The sequence below is a fragment of the Lissotriton helveticus genome, chromosome 5_1 (genome assembly GCF_964261635.1).
Source record: "Lissotriton helveticus chromosome 5_1, aLisHel1.1, whole genome shotgun sequence".
Lineage (NCBI taxonomy): Eukaryota > Metazoa > Chordata > Amphibia > Caudata > Salamandridae > Lissotriton > Lissotriton helveticus.
Genome location: NC_136065.1, coordinates 1,529,673,139 through 1,529,689,846, shown reverse-complemented (window position 1 = coordinate 1,529,689,846; position 16,708 = coordinate 1,529,673,139).

The window sequence follows — 16,708 nt, the reverse complement described above, 5'->3', positions numbered from 1 at the left end:
AGTAAAGGGTTGCCGTGCCTGTCTGGTAGACACATTAGTCCACCCGCCCTGAGTGTTTCAAGCAAGGTTCCCCACCACCAGAAGTTGGGAGAAGGGCCTTCACAGGGTCTCTGTCGCTGGAGATACCAGCACCGAGGTCCCCGGCAGATGAGTGGCCGCCGCCAAGGTGTTGCACTGTTCAGGGTGGCAGGCAAAGCCGGGTGCGTATTAAAAGAGAATGTTACTCACTGCGTCCTGATTGTGGTCAGGTCTTCAGGGCAGGGAGATCTCCGCAACAGTCAGTTCTGTAGTTTGGTCACCTCAGGGCAAGTCAGTGTGACAACCATGTAGCCATACCTGTCACGCATTATGGGAAAGGAAAACTTCTCCGTTCCCTCTCAGCCGAGAAGGTCCACCGTCTGTGGGGTGAAGACAGGGAGATCTGCCGAGTGCTGGGAATCCGGTAGGCCATAGATCGCTTCATCGTTGCTTGGGAATGTGTTCGGGCTGGCTTTTAGAGCTGAGGACGGGGCCGGAGAGCTGCTGATTTCTGTAACTTTGCGAAGTGCATCTTGTTGTTCCTGTCGGACTAGGTCCGTGGGCGGAGAGCGGTGTGGTGTTTCCTGGGCGCGGGTTGGGGTGGGTGTCCTGCGCTTGCGTCGTCGTCGCGGCCCACGCGCGCACGAGAAAGTAGTGGTCCCATGTGCCCTCCTGGGCGCCTCGGCTACCCCTCCATCAAGCCAGGCTTCCACCTCCTCCGGGCTGGTGAAAAAGTGTGTCTTGTCTTGCGCCACCACCCTCAGTTTCGCGGGGAAGAGCAGCGAGTATTTGAGGTCCACCTGTCTCAGTCGTCTTTTCACTGCCAGAAAGGAGTGACGTTGCCGTTGTACCTGCACGGTGTAGTCTGGGAAGAACATCACCTTAGCGTTGTCTATCCGGATGTCATCAATTTTCCTAGCTTCCCGCAGTATAGTGTCGCGGTCTCTGTAGTTCAGGACACGAAATATGAGTGGCCTGGGGTTGGAGCCCGAGGGGAGGGGCCTCGTGGGCACCCGGTGAGCGCATTCCACCACAAAGTGAGGCGACAGCATGTCTTCCGGCAGTAGGTCGCGCAGCCAGTCTTTCACCCGCCGGGTGGCATCAGCCTCCTCCCATTTCTCCGGTATGCCCACGAGGCGAATGTTGTTTCCCCGCGCCCGCCGTTCTGCATCCTCCGCCCGTTCTTCCAAGAATTCCACTCTGTTGAGCAGATCCCGGATGTGTTTGTCCGCTTGGTCCACCGTGGGCTTCAGCTCTGCCACCGCCCCCTCCGAGGTGGTAGTGCGCTCCTGGAGTTTCTTGTGATCAGCCCTGAGGTGAGTCAGGTCGATCGCCACACTGTCTATTTTGGTTTCAAGAGAGGCGCGGGTTTGTTGCATAGATTCCTCCAGTTGCTCCATGACGGCAAGCACATTATCCAACTTGGACGTCACCATCTCCGCATCCATCTGGGACGTCGTCTTGGAAAGTTTCCCTTTCGGTGTTGCGCCTCCGGTGCCGGTCCGCGTCTTCACCTCTCCAGACATGAGCCAGGTGTGGCAGTTACTCCTAGCCCGTCTGCGAGCGGGTCAGCTCAAGCGTGTGGCAAGTCAGATATCTAGGACTCAGTTCAGGCGCGCAAGAGCATATGTGTACCTGTGTTAAGCAGTTGCCAGGCGGTGGGTCCAGTCACAAAGGGCACAGCCGAGTGTACAGGTAGGCAGGGCAGGCGGCGAGGGCACCCTCCAAATGCGTGTGTAGACGTGCCGGCTTGTGTGTGAGGTGGGTCAATCGGCCTCTCCTGCAGCGCTCATTGAGTAGGTGGCCACGCAGCGTAGGACTGTCGCAGTGTCACCTGGCGGCCATTTCAGCACAGCAACTCCCAGAACTGTAGCCAAACTAGTTAGATCAGTGTCTTCAGTGGGGGTGGTTCTAGGTCACCACCAGTAGTTCCCGTCTGCCAGTTGTCAAGTGCGTCTCTCACCTGGGTAGCCCAAGTCGTTGCGTCGTCGCAGGTGTGGGGGTGGTGGCAGTGTCAGCAGTTTGAGGCGCTGTCCGATGATGTCGACGGACAACGGGCAGGGGTCTCCATGCCAATCGCAGCCCCACTCATGCCCCGGGTCTCCGTACCGTGTGGTGTGCGCCTCGTCTCGCCCCTGCGGTGGTCCAGGTGGGGGGGGGGAGGGGTTGCGTGGCGTTCTTACTCCGATGCGGTGCAGGCCAAGCAGCATACCCCAGTAGTGGCCCGGTGGTCCGGGCGAGGCCCTGTGCTGTTTCCCAGGGGTGAGATGGTGTGGCCGTCGGAGGTCTGCTGAGGGTGGGGGGGGCGCTACCCAGATCCTGCCCTCGGTACGCGTGGGAGCTCGCAGGAGATCGAGCAGGCTGCGCTCTTAGGCCCAGAGGCAGGCTCTTAGCTGTGGTGTGTGTGGGGGGGCCGTTGTCGTGTCCTGTCCACGCCCCCCCGCAGCCACGCACCAGTGATATCCGGGCAATGCCTTGGTGCAGTCGCGGCTCACCCCCAGGGCCGGTCCCAGTCTCCTCCCGCGTCGCGTGGCCAAGCCTCTCCAGCGGCGGCCTCGCTCGCGACCACAGCCGCTCTCCGCAGGCGGGGCCGCAGCCGGGAAGGGTTCGATTACCAGCCAAGGTCTGCTCAGTCGTTCGGTGAGCTCTGCTGATGTCCTTTGCAGGTTGTGCGGGATCCGGTCGAGGTTTGTGTAGGCCTCAGGGTCAGGCCTAGCTGCAGCGCTGGATCCCCGGCTTTGCGTAGTGAGGGCCCCCAAGGATATCGTGACAACGCCGGGCAACGCCTCCCAGTACGTGCCGGTGCAGGTCACGGCGCCCGATCAGCTCCGCAATCGGTCAGTGGGTGGGCGGGGGTTCTAGGTTGTTCCGCCAGCAGTTTACGGCAAGATCAGGATAATTGGCTCGGAGAAGCGGCCCGGGAAAGGGGAGCTCAAGCGGGAGCTCTACCCGTGCACGTCTTTCCCCATCGCGCTCCAAGCCACGCCCCCCTCGTCCACAGCCTCTCTTAGAGGGACTTCCATATTTTTGAGTAAAAATCTACATGCTGAGTATGTTAATACTGGTAACGACCAACAGGGACGTTGGTGTTGGGTGACCTGTTCATTTAGAGAAAGACTCAGACCTTTGACGTTTGTTTGTTTTTATGCTCCGGTGGAAGATTGCCCTCAATCACTGTTACAGGTTCCGGGGGACAAAATAGTAGGGGGGATTTCAATATGTTAATGAACCCCCACTTAGATTCCTCAGTGCCGGGGGAAAAAACAAACCAAATCTATGTCTTTAAGGTCTTGCAGAATTATGCTACAATGTTAGATCTCTCTGTTAGATCTCTCCCTTCTAAAACTAAATACACTTGTTGGTCAGGGCGGTTCTGTTCCTCATCTCGGATTGATTTTTTTCTGATTTCACATTGTTTAGACGTTTTCCAGCAAAAATGTTTTCATAACGGTTTTTCTGATCACGCAATGCTGGCGCTGGAAATCAATTTCGGCACAAGGGCAAAACTCCCTAAGCGCTGGACTTTAAATATACAATACCTCAATGATGAGGATTGGGTGAAGTCAATGGGGTCCGAGATTAAAGAGTTTTTAGTCCAAAATATTCAGTCTGCCGCCATAAATATAGTCTGGGACTCACTCAAGGCTTATGCACGGGGTTTAATAATTGGAAGGGATACAATATTCTCAAAAAAAGCGAGATCAGATAAGGAGAAATTGGAAGATAAGATCCAGGTACTCCACGAAGCAATTTTGCATAATCCCGCCCTCCTAATTAAAACCCAGCTTGATCAGGCCAAACGGGAACTTTTACTATACCCAAAGTGAGACCATCCATCAACAGTATTGTCAGAAGACGTATGAGGAGAGTAATTTCACGGGCAGGCTCCTGGCGTGGCAGGCCAGAGAGCAGGCGGCAGCAAATCATATTAAAGAATTAATTTGCCCCCTCACTGCTTGTGTACAGAGGACCCAGTGAAGATCGGGGATAAAATGTTTAATCATTACTCTTCTATTTATGGCAGGCTTCAGACAGTGGATGATCATTTATTGGAAAAGTTTCTCCAGGATAATCCGCCACCAATACTCCCGGAAACAGAGAAATGATCTATGATCAATTCTTTTTCTCTGAAAGAGTTGGAGGAAGTTGTCCAAAGCCTACCTAGTGGTAAGGCCTGTGGCCAAGATGGTCTCCCCTCCGAATTTATAAAGTTTTTTGTGGGGGGGTTTCTGATTTTTTTCTTCAATTAATTAATGCTATGTCAGAAGGGGGGGTAGTCCCAGAATCTTTCAGACAGGGGAATATAGTCAGCTTTGTAAAGAAGGGCAAGAACAGTAGTGATCCCAATTCTTATCGCCCAATAACACTGCTTAACTCGGACTATAAGATCGTCACAAGACTTCTGTCACTGAAGTATGCTGCGAACTTGATCCATTCAGATCAAAATGGTTTTATTGTGGGCAGACAACTCGCTACTAACACTCACTTTTTGACAGAGGCTCTGGATTATTTTGACATGCAGAGGATTCCAGCCCTGGTTCTACTATTAGACGCCGAAAAGGCTTTTGACCTTGTGGTTTGGGAGACACTGTTCACAATCTCACAGCATTTTGGCATTCCATCCCAGATTATATGTTTGATCCGTAATCTGTATGCCAATGCAGTTGCCAATGTAGTTATTTACACGGCTGTTGCAGGGTCGTTGGTAATAAAGCGAGGCACAAGACAAGGGTGCCCTCAATCGCCAGTTCTGTTTGCTTTTTTTATTGAGCCCTTAGCGATAGCCATTCGGAACTGTGCTGAGATTTGCCCACCAATTCCGTCAAATGCCAAAATTAAAATTGTACGCAGATGACATCATGCTCATAATAACACCTAGAATTGAGGTTCAAGCCAAATTCTTCGAGCTGTTTGAAGACTTTGAGGCTTTAGGCGCCTATCGTATTAACAAAGGGAAGACCGAAGTTTTGCAATGTGGGAGGGTATCGTTAGATTTGCATCCCGATATCCTTGCCTCTGTCAATACCAATCCAAAGAGATATCTAGGGGTATTTTTTTCAGAATCGGTTAATGATCTTCATCATTTGAATTATGCCCCTCTCCTCAAGAAGGTTCAGGGCTTGTTTACTCGATGGAGTATGCTGCCCATCTCCATCCTTTGGCGAGTGGCCTTAATCAAAATGTCTGTTCTTCCTTTATTTAATTTTCTTTTTTCTACTATACCATGCACTTTATCTGGTTCTTTTTTTTTCTCAGGTAGAGTCCATTTTTACAGCCTTTCTCTGGGCAAAAAAAACTCCACGCATAGTACTGAGCACTTTATATGAAGATGTGGATCAGGGAGGGTTAGCTCTACCCAACCTTAGGGAGTACTATCATGCGTATTTTGTACAGTATTTATCTAGATTTATCGCTTCGCCACATCCCAAACTTTTTTGTAATGATTTCATGAACTTATTTTGTAAAGACAGTCAAATCCATTCCCCCTTGCTCATTTTTAGATCCCCGAAACTAGTTAGTTATAAGTGCCTACTCTGGTTCTTTAAAAAACGACAGGCTTTGTTCAAAAAGCACTCTATCCCAGCAATCAATTCAGCCACATTGCTAGAAGAAATCCTTCCTCTGGTGGGGTTAAGAGATTCTCTTCATCTGGCTTCAAAATGGGCGGCGGCCAGATTTACTAGAGTGTTGGATTTCTTCCAAAATGGTAAATGGGTCACGGTAGCTGAGATGGTACAATTAGTCCCGAATGATTTTATTTTGGCTAACTCTTATGGCACTTTGTATAAATATCTTATGGAAATTGATGCTTCTCATTTAATTGAACAAAGTAAGTTGTTAGATGAATTACTAGTGAGGGCATCGGATAAGAAACCGGGTGCCTGGAAGAAATATTTTGCTTCAATTAAGGGAGCTGATCTTGAGCTAAAAGCCATTAAAAAATGGTCGGATCATGAAAACGTTGAGATGTCAGCCCATATATGGTCAACTATTAATAAACTTAATATCAGTACATTGAGTGGGGCAAATTGGCGTAGGATGTTGTTTTTTAATAAATGGTTATTATATCGCACTAACCATTTTTTTATCTAAAACATATCCCAACCAGTTCTCTCAATGTTTTCGCTGCACAAATCATTCATTTGCCAATTGGTCTCATATCATGTTGAGCTGTCCCCAAATTCATAAGTATTGGGTGGATTTATTTTGTTATGTGGGATATGAATGTAACATCCAATTGCAGTGAATGATAAATTAGTTATCTGTCTTTTGTGGACCCGATGATAACATTCTTATGTATAGCAATGGCAGTAGCTAGGTCGCTCCTCCTGCAAAAATGGCGAACTGAAATGATTCCCTCAGTTTTGGAATGGGGGCACAAGATGAAACTAGTAAAGAAAAGTGAACACACTTTTGCACTTCGAAGGGGAAGTATTAAGAAATTTAATAAGATATGGGGCAGCTATTTTGATTAAATGGCAGAAGGGGGTAACTGTCTTTTTATGATTTATTTATAGGATGGGTGTTGTCTATTGAAATTTTATGTTTTTCTTATCGTACAAATGCATTTGTTTTTTTTTATCCTTGTGCTGTGTACTATGATTGTATTATTTGCGAATTATGAACTTGGTGTAAGGATACAAAGGTTTCTATGTTTTTTGGTAAAAATGTCCGGCTTCAATAAAATAAATAAAAAAAAAATGTTTTGCAGGCCTCAGAAAGTACTTGGACTACTTCATCCCCGTCGATAATATTGAGTATGGCACAGTATTAGGAACATAGATAGAATGTGGACAAGGAAAGGGTAGAGAAAAAGTCAAAGGATTTGAAGACAAGGGTGTTGATGCAGCAAGTTGCGAGGGGGTGGACGAGGAAGAGGTTCGGGATCGGCCCAGCGGCTGCCCCGGTCTGGCAGGGGTGGTACATCTGGTGTGCCCCTCGGGCCCAACCAATGTCCGTACTGTAAGCAGGAGGGACATTGGCGGAACGAGTGTCCGGAGTTGTTGCAGAAAAGCAAGGCCCAAGAGGGTAGGGTTTTTAGGGACGCGGATGAGGAGCAGGAGGTAGAGGGGGGATGCAGTCAGAGGATGCATCACACAATAGGCAGAGCGGGAATTACTTTGACGACCCCCGAGGAAGACCATACTACCATGACTACTATGACATGGACAAAGTGACAGGGTTATCTAACAGTTAGGATAGCCAAGGACAGGTCAAGGTACCAGTTGTGGTGCCTATAGATCAATGCGGACCTTATGTCACTGCTGATTTACAGGGTCGGACCGAATTTTCTTATAGTTGACACAGGTGCTATGAATAGTTCTCTTGCCCGATCACTGGTCTTGGGGGTAGCTGGGAATGGCCAAAACAATGTTTCAGTGGGTTTTTTGGGCATGCCGGTCATTAGCCCTATTTCCAAGCCTCTTGCTTTGACTCTTGGCCCCTTTACGGTTGACTCGCCATTTTTACTGACGTCAAACTGTGGGGAGATTTTGTTAGGACTGGATTTGTTGAAAAGGTTGCATGTGGCAATATTATTGTTCTCCAGATGGTGTTTACATGACTGTTGGACCGCAGGTAGCCGGTGCCAAACAGTGTTTTGCAAAAGATGCACCCCTTCCCGCTGAGTTCAAAGATGTGCCATGTACGTTAAGGGCGACAGGAGACATGGATACTGCAAGTATCAATACAGATCAAAGACAGTGCTAGATTGCCACGTATTTCCCAGTACAAGATATCCCAGGCAGGTAAAAAGGCACTATTACAGATAAACAATGACATTCTATCAATGTGAAGAGGTGTAGAAATTTTTATTTTATATTTTAGAGTGTTTTTATTCTAAAAAGGATCCAGTGGAATACTAGGCTCTCTCTTAGATATAGAAAGACAAGAGCACAATGTGCTTTTTAAAATACCCCTCACACACTAAAAAAATCCTTAGTGTCATGCTTCATCATAGGGGTCTTCCCGTCCCTATAACGGGGCGGGGCGTGCTACGACCAGACGAACTACGCGGGAGCACTAAGTTGTGACAAGGCTATGTGTTGGTGTAGGGGTGTCAGTGAAGTGTAGGGACCTTACTAGTGAGTGCAAAAAATACAAAAATTAAAAATTCCCTGGCTTAGTAGAAAAATATATTTTATTTGCTTCTCTAGCTGGGAACATTAAGAAGGGGAAATGTGAGGTAGAGCATTAGCTGGCTACCTAGTCGACATGTTTCGTAAGCAGTCCCCTACTGCTTACTCATCAGGACCATATAGTGGTCCCTACTGATAATAGCTCAGTTCTACAATGATAAGCCTACTGTCCTACAAATAATACAGCAAAAATAAGCTGAATATTTGAGCTTCAAGGCATGAGCTGGCCCTAGTGAAGCGTGGTAATTTGCAGTAAATACCAAAAATATTGACCTATTGCGGTAAATGAAAAAGAGAGAAAAAGAGAGGGAGAAAACAACATAAATTCATGTTTCTCTTCAATCGAATACTTTCACAAATAACCTTAGTTGTCATGAGATATAGTGGAAGCGAATCATTTTTGGCTCCTATAAGCGCTTGTTTCGCCTTATTTGATAAAAGGCAATTGTTATGCACCTCTCATAACTGGTTAATTCTACCAGATGTATTATGCAGAACCCTCATACTGAAGTGGTTCACATTTGTATCATCACCCATACAATTGCGACTCAACACACTCAAACAACCAACCTAGCAGGTAGGAAAAATAAAAACCCTTTTCGCGTTTTTTTTAAAAAAGAAGAAAGAAAGGTGATATCGACTGAGGCCATCGTGATGGCGTTATACGTACTCTCTTTATCAGTGTTCAATGCCCCATGAGCTTGCAGGCGAAGGGTGTTCAGCGCGGTCGACTGTAAAATAAAACCGCACCCATCTGTCATATATAGCTCATGACTGTGTTTCTAAATGCCCCTGTGGCCCATTTATTAAAGACTCGAGGTCTGAGTCTATTACTTACATCACCGGCATAAGAGTTTGTCTCTGTTCCTACCCCCGTGCTGCTCCGAGGACTGGCGGTCTCTCGCTTGTTGCACAGTTTTAAGAAACCATTCAGTTCCGCGTTGTCAGCTGCATCTGGTTGACGCCCACGGGTAGAACTAGTACGCTGACCTAAGATGGCCACCGCTATTTGGCATAGTCTAGAGGGAAAAACGGAAGTCTTTCTATGCTTTTTACTATTGGCTTCGATGAGGTTTCTGATATATACAAAGTTTTCTACAATTGTCCTTGTATTCCCAAGTCATTGGTTTACCATATATTACCCATAAATCCAAATCAGATGATCTGAGCTGGTTACTGTTGTTACCAGACGCTATTCATATACAGAAATTATTCAGGGAACTGTGTGACCTCTCTTGGTGATTGATTGGAAAAGTTACTATAATAAGAGGGTTCAAGGTGTATACGATTAAAGTTGGCCCCAAGGTATGTCATCGTTCAAACCTATTTTATGGGATTGGATGCGAAACACCCACCTCTGTTCTTTTTCCAGGAGGAAGTTCTCGTTGCCAACCTGTTCTATCACAGTCCAAGATATTTCTTCAGGTCTATGATTCTTTTCCAGAAAATGGTTGGTGAGTTTTGTACTTGATTTTTTGCATTTTATAGTGCTCTTATGTTCACCTATCCTGATTTTTACTGCCCTGCTCGTCATTCCTACATATTCAAGGTTGCAGGGACAGGTGATTAGGTACACGACATTTGCACTATTGCAATTACTGAAGTTTCTCTGTTCCTCTGTTCCCAAATAGTTCCATTGTTGACTATTTGGGAACAGAGAAACTTCAGTAATCAAGTACAAAACTCACCAACCATTTTCTGGAAAAGAATCATAGACCTGAAGAAATATCTTGGACTGTGATAGAACAGGTTGGCAACGAGAACTTCCTCCTGGAAAAAGAACAGAGGTGGGTGTTTCGCATCCAATCCCATAAAATAGGTTTGAACGATGACATACCTTGGGGCCAGCTTTAATCGTATACACCTTGAACCCTCTTATTATAGTAACTTTTCCAATCAATCACCAAGAGAGGTCACACAGTTCCCTGAATAATTTCTGTATATGAATAGCGTCTGGTAACAACAGTAACCAGCTCAGATCATCTGATTTGGATTTATGGGTAATATATGGTAAACCAATGACTTGGGAATACAAGGACAATTGTAGAAAACTTTGTATATATCAGAAACCTCATCGTAGCCATTAGTAAAAAGCGTAGAAAGACTTCCGTTTTTCCCTCTAGACTATGCCAAATAGCGGCGGCCATCTTAGGTCAGCGCACTAGTTCTACCCGTGGGCCTCAACCAGATGCAGCTGACAACGCGGAACTGAATGGTTTCTTAAAACTGTGCAACAAGCGAGAGACCGCCAGTCCTCGGAGCAGCACGGGGTAGGAACAGAGACAAACTCTTATGCCGGTGATGTAAGTAATAGACTCAGACCTCGAGTCTTTAATAAATGGGTCACAGGGGCATCTAGAAACACAGTCATGAGCTATATATGACAGATGGGTGCGGTTTTATTTTACAGTCGACCGCGCTGAACACCCTTCGCCTGCAAGCTCATGGGGCATTGAACACTGATAAAGAGAGTACGTATAACGCCATCACGATGGCCTCAGTCGATATCACCTTTCTTTCTTCTTTTTTTAAAAAAACGCGAAAAGGGTTTTTATTTTTCCTACCTGCTAGGTTGGTTGTTTGAGTGTGTTGAGTCGCAATTGTATGGGTGATGATACAAATGTGAACCACTTCAGTATGAGGGTTCTGCATAATACATCTGGTAGAATTAACCAGTTATGAGAGGTGCATAACAATTGCCTTTTATCAAATAAGGCGAAACAAGCGCTTATAGGAGCCAAAAATGATTCGCTTCCACTATATCTCATGACAACTAAGGTTATTTGTGAAAGTATTCGATTGAAGAGAAACATGAATTTATGTTGTTTTCTCCCTCTCTTTTTCTCTCTTTTTCATTTACCGCAATAGGTCAATATTTTTGGTATTTACTGCAAATTACCACGCTTCACTAGGGCCAGCTCATGCCTTGAAGCTCAAATATTCAGCTTATTTTTGCTGTATTATTTGTAGGACAGTAGGCTTATCATTGTAGAACTGAGCTATTATCAGTAGGGACCACTATATGGTCCTGATGAGTAAGCAGTAGGGGACTGCTTACGAAACATGTCGACTAGGTAGCCAGCTAATGCTCTACCTCACATTTCCCCTTCTTAATGTTCCCAGCTAGAGAAGCAAATAAAATATATTTTTCTACTAAGCCAGGGAATTTTTAATTTTTGTATTTTTTGCACTCACTAGTAAGGTCCCTACACTTCACTGACACCCCTACACCAACACATAGCCTTGTCACAACTTAGTGCTCCCGCGTAGTTCGTCTGGTCGTAGCACGCCCCGCCCCGTTATAGGGACGGGAAGACCCCTATGATGAAGCATGACACTAAGGATTTTTTTAGTGTGTGAGGGGTATTTTAAAAAGCACATTGTGCTCTTGTCTTTCTATATCTAAGAGAGAGCCTAGTATTCCACTGGATCCTTTTTAGAATAAAAACACTCTAAAATATAAAATAAAAGTTTCTACACCTCTTCACATTGATAGAATTTCATTGTTTATATGATATTGCTAGGAGGGTGATTCTATCAGTACCTCTATGCTTCCTCTTTTGTTTTGGAACTATTACAGATAATACAGGATTTGGTTAAGTCTGGTGTGGTCGAAGAGACTGTGGCGAATGTGTGTAATAGCCCTATTCTTCCTATTCTTAAATAGGAGCCCTTGGACTCTTCTAATGCCCACCCTGACGCTTACCGCTTTGTGATTGACCTCAGATAGGTCAATAAAATAGTGGTTCCTCAGTATGCTGTGGTCCCAGACATTTTAACGATCTTGACAATTATTCTCCCATCAGCAAAATTATTTTCTGTAATTGATCTAAAGAATGCTTTCTTCAGCATACCAATCCATACGGATAGCAGATATCTGTTTGGGTTTGCAATAGCCGGTCGGAGCTTTAGATTCTGCCGTGCTCCACTAGGCAATACTGAAAGGACAAGTATCTTTAGCCAAGCCTTGAAGGCTCAATTGGATTCTTTGGAGCTTCCCCCCGGTAATGTGCTTTTACAGTATGTTGAAAACCTCCTTGAGGCTTCAAACACTGAGGTTGTTCCCAAAGAAGCCATGGTTAAATTATTGTTGCATTTGGCACATCACGGGCACAAGGTGTCACTTTCCAAATTTCAATATTGTCGACAGGAGGTCACCGGATAATGTCACCTACTGTCGAAGGAGGGTCCCAGACTAAGACCTGAGCGCATAGCTACTATTACTAATATGCCTGTTCCTAATACCCAATATGAGGTATGCGCATTTATTGGAATAACATTGTATTGTCGGCATTGGATCCCTAACTACTCCCTACTAACAAAACCCCTTGTTTACCTGACTACCAAGGATGTGCATGAATCCCTGCCTTGGACACCTGCATGCCAGAAAGCTTTTGAACAATTAAAGGTTGTGCTTTGTTCCGCCCCTGTGCTCGGTACTCCTGATTACGAGAAGACTTTTGTGCTTTATGTGCATGAATCAGACGGTTTCACGCTTTCTGTTCTAACACAGGGTGTCAGTGGTAAGCAGAGACCCTGCACCTACTTTTCTGCCATGCTTGATAATGTCACCAGAGCATTCCTAAGCTGTCTAAGAGCTGCAGAGGCGGTGGCGGTTTCTATCAGACAATCGGCAGGGCTTGATCTTGTTACTGATCTCACTGTAATGGTACCTCATGCTGTGGACATGTTATTGAATAAGACAAAGACGCAGCACCTTACTGGTGTGCGTCTGACTGGCTATGAATTGACCTTGTTTGCTCTGCACATTACCATCAAAAGATGTGCTACTCTGAACCCATCCATGTTACTACCCATCCCTTCAGAAGAAAAAGACAATGATGTTCATGATTGTTTGTTTCGGACTGAGGAAGAGACGAAGCACGGGTAGACTTGAGTGATGTTCCCTTATCTGAACCCCAACGGGAACTATATGTCGATGGCTCTTGTTTCATATGACCAGATGGCAACACCACTGCAGCCTATGCAATCACAACGTTACACACTGTAGTTGAGACATCCCGTATCCCACACCAATCGAACCAAGCTGCAGAGTTGGTTGCCCTCCTTAAGGTATGCGAGTTGAGTGAGGGACTGGCTGTTAATATCTACACCGGCAGCCAGTACGCCTTTGAGGTGGCTCATCATTTTGGGCACCTCTGGGCGGAGAAAGGGTTCTTGACCTTGCACGGACAGCGAATACAGAACGGCCCATTGATACAGAGATTGCTGTCCGCACTGATACTTACCACTAAGTTAGCAATTGTGAAATGCAGCACTCATAAAGCCATTACAGATGATGTTGGAAGGGGAAATTCTTTCCCAGACCAGACAGCTAAGGAGACAGCTCAATCAAAGATGAAAAAGATGTTGGTAGAAGGTCCCGCTAGGTGGGTCCCAGACAATGGAATGTTGGAAGATACATTGGAAAATGTCAGGGAAATTCAGGCTGAGGCAACTGTAGATGAATTGGCCATGTGGGAGGAGAGAACAGGTCATTTGGACAAGGATGGGGGTTGGACTGACATGTCTGGGAAACAGCGATGGTTGCTCCTCAATGCATTTGTACTCCCTGTTGTCACTAAGGCCCATGGCCAGGCGCATATTAGTGCTAAAGGAATATGCAAGCTACTGTAACCAGTATGGCAGATTGATAATATCGCTGAGGGAGCCACACACTTAGTAAAGCATTGTATCATTTGTTTGAAGCCTAATCCTGGAAAGGTACTCTGCTGGTAACATTGCACCGCCTTCCTTCCCTTTCGAGGTTCTACAAATGGATTTAATCGAAATGGAACGTAGGAAAAATCTAAAGTACGTGCTAGTAGTGATTTGCACATTCAGTAAATGGATTGAGGCTTACCCCACCAAAGAGAATACAGCCATGGCGACGGCGAAAGGCACTTCTAAAAGAGTACTTCCCGCACCATGGATTGCCATGCGTGATTTGGAGTGACAATGGAAGTCATTTCCATTCACGAGTCATTGAGTTGGAGTGCACGGGTTTGCATATTAAGCAGAAGTTTCATGCAGCGAACCACCCCCAGTCAGCAGGTCTGGTTGAGAAGTACAATGGTACTCTCAAACTAAAACTAGCAAAGATCCAAGAGAGCACAGGATTCGGATGGCCTGATGGGTTACCCTTGGCTTTACTATCTACCAGAGCAACAGCGCATTCTAGAACAGGTTGTCACCGTAAGAAGTGGTCTTTGGGCGCCCTGCTAATGTATGGGGCATCCCAAGACCCTATCGCTTTTCCGGGATAAAGTATCCCCTGCTTGCAGACTATTTGTATGAGTTGTCTAAAGATCTCCATTCTCTTTACCAACAGATACATGCCACGTTGCAACCAGTACCAGGGGGGCCCAAGCATTCCATCCAGCCCGGTGATTATGTCCTAATTAAGAACTTCCATTGAAAAAGCAGCTCGCAGCTGAGGTGGAAGGGGCCTGTCAACATTCTTCTCGTCACTAGAACGTCTGTAAAGGTAGACGGCAGAAAGCACTGGATCCATACATCCGATGTGAAGCGGGGACCTTTCCTGTATGACCACTGGGTCAATGACGGCATCGCTAATCAGGAGTGCGAAAGGGTGCCATGCTATGTTCCTTTCTCAGATGCCTGACTGAGGTGGGCTCAGACGGACAAGGAGAGTGACGCTGCCTTGTCAGAGGCGATCCCCCGGAGATAAGGGCTGCCTCGGATCACTCTGTGTCCAATACACCCAACTCTGAGTCATGATGCCCGCCTGATTCTGAGTTTCTGTCCCTTTTTGTTGATGAAACAGTGCCTGGAGTGACAAAATACAACTTAAGGTCCTGAAAGGTGGACGGTTCACCAGCCGAACAGTCTAGGAGATAGGGAAGGACTTGAGCTTAGGGCGCAGGTGCTGTGCCTAAGGTGCCTGCATTAGACTAGCGTGAACTACACTGGTGCACTGCCCTGGACACTGGACAGGATAGTTGAGGGTACTTGCTAAGGAGGGAAGGTGCCCTATCCTGAAAGAAGAGGATTTGGTTTTCCAGAAAGGGATGCAATCATACAGCTCCCCCGTGGGAGTGCTTCATAGCACCATCATTAATGAACAATAGGATCCTGCCAGTGAGGCTCTAGAAGGACACTGGGAGACATTTGCCCCTCTGGTGCTGTTGTTTGCCATAGTGGCTCTAGCCTGTGAGTATTCTTTTTCCCTTGTGATACATATAGGTTGCCCTTGAAGTTTTCCAAATGTACCCCTTTGGTCCTCCTATACCTAATGAGGAGCAGTCCTTTGCGGCTCCGTGCCCCACTGCACATGGTCCTGTTTGGTCCTCTTGGACCCTCAAGACTAAAATAGTGTTTGTGGTAATCATTTTGCTTTCTCTGATATTTGTGTTTGGGTTGCTGCTCCTTCTAGAAGAGAAATATCCTGTGTATGCTTTGATCATGACTACACTAACACCTCCTGAGCATATTTTTGGTACTTTAGCCCCTCACAAAGAGAAACACCGGAAATCCTATAGGGGCAATGTTTTTATTCAGACATTACATCCAATGCATGCTGTTTATAACACAACAAAATGTTGGATGTGTGGTTTGTTACCTTCTGTCATGCATTGAAGTGAGAACGTGCTGCCTATGCCTTTATCCTATGTTAATAGCTGTGAAGGATGGTTTACCCTACTTAGTCTAGTATGCTAATTCTCCCAATCTGACTCCTTGGAACACAGAGGTGCCAGTTCCCGTTCTCTGACAATGAATGTATATTCTCAACATAGGTCCCCTCCTGATGTTTCCCCTGGGGATGGGAGGTTCGATCGAGTATTCTTGACCTCTTGCCTCAGGGAGGCAGATTGAGGTAGAAAGACAAATAGAACAGGGGTGGATAGAGATAGAGTTTCGCAGTTTAATGTATCCGAATACTACCAATACTTCCAAGCCCGCAATGTCACTGAAGATAAGCCCATACCCCTGGCAGTGGTAGACGTACCAACTCCTTTTTCGTGTTCAAGGGGCGGGAGACATAGAGGTGGGGGACAGTGGATGCAACTCAAATTCCATATTGAGAATGCTCAAAAGTCTGTCATTGATTTTCCCACCGCCTAATGTTTATTTTCTTTATGGTACTCGTGGTTATGTATGGCTCCCTGAGGGATGGTCCGGGTGATGCTACCTCTCTTACCTCCTTCCCTCAGTTTATATAGCTCCTCCCAACTACCTAAAAACTCATTGCTTGCAGCGTAGAGGTGTCCCAGCCCCCTGAGTTAAGAGAGTTGTCAATCCAGATGATATTAATCAGACAGATACCTCCCTGCAGCATTTTACTGACAGAATGAAGGGAATTCTGCCGTTCTGGGGTCCCATGTTCAATAGCCGTAATATTTGACGCCTGGCCAGAGTAGTTGAGGGAGTTTTTAATACTACTGCAGGTATACTGACGAATACTACAGTTGCGCTTCAGGCTATGAGGCTCGTTGCTCTCCAAAGTTGGATAATTTTAGACATCATCCTGGCTGATAGTGGTGGAGCCTGTTGCATCACCGGCAGCAGCTACTGTGTTTACATCCCCGATA